The sequence below is a fragment of the Chenopodium album genome, chromosome 18 (assembly GCF_948465745.1).
Source record: "Chenopodium album chromosome 18, dcCheAlbu1.1, whole genome shotgun sequence".
Lineage (NCBI taxonomy): Eukaryota > Viridiplantae > Streptophyta > Magnoliopsida > Caryophyllales > Amaranthaceae > Chenopodium > Chenopodium album.
The window spans coordinates 20367845-20374004 of NC_137851.1; the positions used below are offsets into that span (position 1 = coordinate 20367845).

Genomic DNA, 6160 nt, shown 5'->3' on the forward strand with positions numbered 1-6160 from the left:
GAGAGAAAAGCTTAAGATTTACTTGTTTGTACTTGAATTTGATCTTAGATTTCAATTTGATCTTGAAATTCCTTCTTCAATTCAATGAATGTTGTAAGATTTCTTTCCCTTGATTTACTTTTAATGCAATTCCTTCTAGTTTCTTGGATTTTGATTGAGATTACGTTCCTTGTTTTAGAAATTGTTGATTGATTGATTTTCTTTTGATTTAGCTTTAAATGAATATGAATTTGATTGAATTTGTTTTGTTTCTTAATTTCACCATGTTTAGTGAGTAGATTAGTTGCTAGGGAGAAGGGGAAGCATGCTTGATTGATGATTTTTGCTAGTTGATGATGCTAAATTGATTTGAATGGTGCAATTAAATTGGTTGACATAGTTGCGCATTTGATTTATTGGATTAGGAGTGATCAACCTATAAGATTAATCTAGATTGCATTGCAAATTTGAATGACATGAACCCTTGATTTGAGAATTGCTTTAATTGATTGAATTTGATTGTGATTTTCCTAGCTAGCCATTCTTAGTGAACCCTAGCTTGGCTTATAGGAGATAGCCCTTGAATTCCTTTGATTACAACTATTGTTTGTCCTTTGCAATGTTTGAATTGATTGAGTGATCCTTCAATTAGCATAATCATTGAGCTTGCATGTGGAACCTATATCCCTAGTGTTTAGTATATTGAATTTCTCGATTCATCTAGATTTCTTGATACCTTAGTTACCAACCGCATCTTCCCACAAACTTCGATGTAGCTTGACCTAGGCTATAGCTTACACCTATTCATTCCCTTGGGTTCGACCCTTGACTTGCCATATACTCGTATTAGGTTGATCGAGTGTTTATAAATTTTCTTTGGCTCTAGGAAAGGGTAGAGAACGACCTACATTTTCCCCGTGCCAAAAATGGCGCCGTTGCCGGGGAGTGATATTGATGCTTTGTTATAGTTGTTGAGTCTATTTCACTATTAATTGAAAATACAAAAAGATTTTCTTTTAGGCTACATTTGTAGTCGTGCTACTAACCATTTCTTTTGATATTTTATGCATAGAGCACGTGATCATTCATTAGTGCCATTTGATCCGAAAATTGAGAGAACTATTGCAAGGTTGAGGAGTGTTAGACGATCTTTGAGCCCTAGTATTTCAAGTGAAGAAGAGCCACAATAAGAAGAACAAGCAAGAATGGGAGAAAATCCGAGAGTGGCATTGAAAGAATTGGGGATTCCCAATGCATATAGATTTGAGAGTGGGGTTGCTCCACCTACAACACCGACAAATAATTTTGAAATAAGACCGGCGATGATCACTTTGATAGAGAGGCGACAATTTAGTGGGGCCAAGCATGAAAGCCCACTAAACAATCTCAAGGAGTTCGAGAAGTATTGCAATACTATCAAGGTGAACGGAATTTCCCAAGAATTCATCCGCCTCAAGCTCTTTCCCTTTTATCTCATAGGTCATGCCTTGGAATGGCTAGACAAGGAGGTTAAGCCGAATTCTCTAAGGACATGGGACGAGGTCACTAAGGAATTTCTATCCCGTTTCTATCATCAAAAGAAAACGGCGGAAGCTAGAGCTTTGATTCAAGGTTTCAAGCAAAAGCCAAATGAGAGCCTCTATGAAGCATGGGAGAGATACAAGGAGTACCAAAGAGAATATCCTCATCACGGAATTCCAACCTATCAAATCATTCAAATCTTCTATGGAGGTTTTAGCCCTCAAGGAAAATCATGTTTAGATGGAGGAGCCGGAGGTCCTATCATGAAAAAAACGGAAGAGGAAGTGGTGGACATAATTGAGGATATAGTGAGGTATTATAGAGATTGGAAAGATGGAGAAAGAGAGTCAACTAGCAAGAGTAGCTCTTCGGTGTACTCGGTTGATCATCTAAATGCAATCAACAATCTATCCTCTCAAATGACAAACTTGGGGAAGGAGATGTCTGCTATCAAGGCAAAGTTGGAAAGTGCTACCTACCAAGTTTCAAGTCTTCCCTCCCAAACTAAGGGCAGAGGTACGTCTTCTAATTCTCAACCCCTTCCTTCTTCTAGTAACATGCCTAGTGGATGCTTGTTTTGTGATGATTGTGGGTCGTATGAGCATGATGTTTCTAGTTGCCCTCATGCATGTATGGATGTTTGTGATGATCAAGATGGAAATGTGAATGAGCATGTGAACTATGTGTCAAATAATCGTGATTCTAGGTTTGAGAATCAAAGAGGTCAATGGAATAGGAATTACAACAATCATGGCAATTTTGACAACTATAACTAAGGTGGTGGTTATAGGAACCAAGGTTCTCGAGGTAATTATAACAATCAAGGTTATAGTAGCCAAATTCAAAACCAAAATTATGGTAATCCAAACCAAGGTTATGAGAATCATAATCAAGGTAGTGGTAACCATAATCAAGGTTATGGTCAAAATCAAAGTAGGGGTAATTGAAACAATCAAGGTAGAGGCAATTTTCAAAACAATGCTCAAAGAGGCCCTCCACCCGGATTTGCTCCAAAGGCCCAAAATGATAATTCCTATGTTCAATCCTCTTCTTTTTCATATAGAACAAATTTGGAAGAAATCATTGAAAATCAAACAAAGTTGTTGAACACTTACATGACCGTAAGTGATAAGAAATTTAATGAAATGATGACTCATAATAAGATGCTTGAAAATCAAATTTCTCAACTTGCTAATGCTTTGAAAGACCATTCTAGTCCTTCTTCTTTACCTTCCCAAGGCCTAGATCCTAAGAGACCGATTAATTTTATTGTCACAAGGAGTGGTAAGATCCTTGAGGAGAGTTTTCCTAGGAAGAGTGAGACTAAAGAGGGCACAAAAGGGGCTTTGGTTGAAGATGAGAGAAATGGTGCATCATTGAGTGAGGTTGAGATTGAGAAGCCTAGTGAGGTGAGAGTGGAGAAAGAGATTGTGAAACCCAAGCTTCCTTATCCACAAAAATTCATGAGACACAAGTTAGATGAACAATTTGGAAGATTCATAGACATGCTTAAGCAACTTCACCTCTCTTTACCATTTACCGAATTTGTCACCCAAATGCCCAACTACGCAAAATTCCTCAAAGATATTTTGAGTGGTAGGAGGACATGTGATGGTGTGGAGACGGTGAACTTGACCAAGAATTGTAGTTCTAGGTGGGTTTCTCCCATTCACGTTGTCCCAAAGAAGGGAGGTATGACCGTCGTTGAGAATGAGAAAGGTGAGCTCATTCCGACGAGGACGGTCATGGGATGGAGGATGTGTATAGACTATAGACGTCTAAACACATCAAGAAAGAAAGATCATTTCCCCCTTCCTTTTATTTATCAAATGCTTGAAAGACTAACAAGGCACAAGTTCTATTGTTTTCTTGATGGTTATTCGGGATTTTTCCAAATCCCTATCCACCCGAATGACCAAGAGAAAACAACCTTCACTTGTCCATATGGTACATTTGCTTATAGGAGAATGCCATTCAGCCTTTGCAATGCTCCCGCGACATTTCAAAGATGCATGATGAGTATATTTGGAGATATGTTGGAAGAGGAGATGGAGGTTTTTATGGACGATTTCTCCGTAGGAGGTGTTTCATTTGAGGCATGCCTTGAAAACCTTGAAAAATGTCTTGCAAGGTGTGAGAAGGTGAACTTGGTCTTGAATTGGGAAAAATGTCACTTCATGGTGGAGGAAGGCATAGTTCTTGGCCACAAGATCTCTCATAAGGGGATAGAGGTGGATAAAGCTAAAATTGAAGTCATTGAAAAGCTTCCACATCCGGTGAATGTAAAGGGAGTGAGATCTTTCTTAGGGCATGCCGGGTTTTATAGAAGATTCATCAAGGATTTCTCGCTCATTGCAAAGCCTCTTAATGATCTTCTTCAAAAAGACGCCGACTTTTTGTTTGATGATAAGTGTTTGGAGGCATTTAATAAGTTGAAGAAAGCTCTAATCTCTACTCCTATTGTTCAAGCTCCAAGATGGGATTTACCATTTGAGTTGATGTGTGATGCAAGTGATTCGGCAATAGGAGGTGTCTTGGGTCAAAGAGTGGACAAGAAACTTCATGTGATTTATTATATGTCTAAGACTCTAAATGGAGCTCAACAGAATTACACTACAACGGAGAAGGAATTTTTTGCTATAGTTCATGCTTTTGAGAAGTTCCGTTGTTATCTATTAGGTTCCAAAACCATTGTCTTCACGGATCATGCGGCTCTCAAGTATCTTTTTGCCAAGAAAGAGTCCAAGCCAAGGTTGATTCGGTGGGTTCTTGAGCTCCAAACCTTTGACATTGAGATTAGGGATAAAAGAGGAGCGGAAAATGTTGTGGCGGATCATCTTTCTCGTTTGGAAGATTTTCAAATTCAAGATGATGGTTCTCCAATCGAGGATAGAATGCTTGATGATTTCTTGTATGCTATTGAAGCAAGGGAACTCCCATGGTTTGTCGATTTAGTGAACTTTCTCGCATGTGGGGAGTTTCCTCCTTCCTTTTCTAAGAATCAAAGGAAGAAGCTCAAGAGAGAGGCAAGGCATTATGTGTGGGATGATCCCATCTTATACAAGCGTGGGGTCGATGGTTTACTTAGACGTTGTGTGCCAAACGAAGAAGTGCCTAGTGTCTTGAAAATGTGCCATTCGAATCCAAGCGGGGGCCATATGGGTGTCTCTAAGACCGCCACTAAGGTCCTTCAATGCGGATTATGGTGGCCACATCTCTTTAAGGATTCATGGGGCTTTGTCAAGACAAGTGACCGATGTCAAAGAGTTAGGAACATCTCCAAGAGAAATGAAATGCCTCAACAACCCATACTTGAGTTGGAAGTGTTTGATGTGTGGGGTATTGATTTTATGGGACCATTCTCCTCATCTTTCGGAAATCAATATATTCTTGTGGCGGTCGATTACGTATCTAAGTGGGTTGAGGCCATTGCCTCCCCAACTAATGACCATAAGGTGGTTATGAAGGTGTTTAAGAAGATAATCTTTCCAAGATTTGGAGTTCCCAAGGCGGTGATAAGCGACAACGGTTCTCATTTTATTCACCATGCCTTTCAAAAGATGTTGAGAAAGCATGGGGTCCATCAAAGATTCAGCTTCCCATATCATCTTCAATCGAGCGGTCAAGTGGAAGTCTCTAATCGTCAAATCAAACTTATTCTTGAAAAGACGGTTGCGAGAAATCGAAAGGATTGGTCGGATAAGTTGGATGATGCTCTTTGGGCCTATCGAACGGCTTTTAAGACCCCCATAGGTACCACTCCATACCGCCTAATCTACAGCAAGTCATGCCATCTCCCGGTTGAAATTGAACACCATGCTTTGTGGGCAATCAAGAAGATAAACTTTGACTTGGCAAGTGCGGGGGAGAAAAGGTGTTTAGATCTTCATGAGTTAGAGGAGCTTCGGTTTGATGCCTATGATTGTGCCAGTGTGTATAAAGCTCGTTCCAAGGAAACACATGACAAGCTTATTGAGAAGAAAGATTTTTGTGTTGGCGATAAGGTTCTTCTGTACAATTCAAAAATGAAGTTGTTTCCCGGGAAGCTCATGTCAAGATGGAGCGGTCCCTATTTGGTCAAGAATGTTTTTCCAAGTAGTGTTGTAGAGGTCTCAATGATGGATTCTTCTTCTCCATTTAAGGTCAATGGCCATCGTCTCAAGAAGTATTTCGACGGTGCTTTTGTTGGCCTTGTTCAATCATTGCTTTTCCGGCAACCACCTTAATTGGTGGAGGACGTCGAGCTATGACGTTAAACAAGCACTACCCGGGAGGCAACCCGGTTTTCTAACCTTTTTCTTTTGATTTTACATTTTTCTATATTTCTTTTATCCTTGAGATTTTTCTTATTTCTCCTTCTTTTTATCTATTTTCTTGATTTTAGGTACCATGAGATTGGTTCGGAGAAAATTTCCGACAATTTTGGTGTTATTTCAAGCTTTCTCGAGGTTTGGTTAGGTTTAGGTGGAATATTGTTGGGGTTTTATGCTCTCATGTTTGCATTTTTATTGATATTCTCCTCTTTTTCGAATGTGCTTTCAAATATCTCCTTATGCAGACACGAGAGTATATTCATGGTTGAAATATTCTTACTTGGTGCGCGCGCACCAAAGGCTGCGCGCGCGCACCAAAAGGGTCAGAAATTTTTCACTTACTTTGG

General features: G+C 39.6%; 1 non-coding gene across 1 annotated transcript; it reads right to left on the reverse strand.

Moving 5' to 3' along the window:
- Positions 1-1569: 1569 nt before the first annotated feature.
- LOC145593215 (small nucleolar RNA R71) lies at positions 1570-1675 on the reverse strand. Its single transcript, XR_014102589.1, has one exon. It is a non-coding gene; the product is annotated as a small nucleolar RNA R71 (small nucleolar RNA).
- Positions 1676-6160: the final 4485 nt, after the last annotated feature.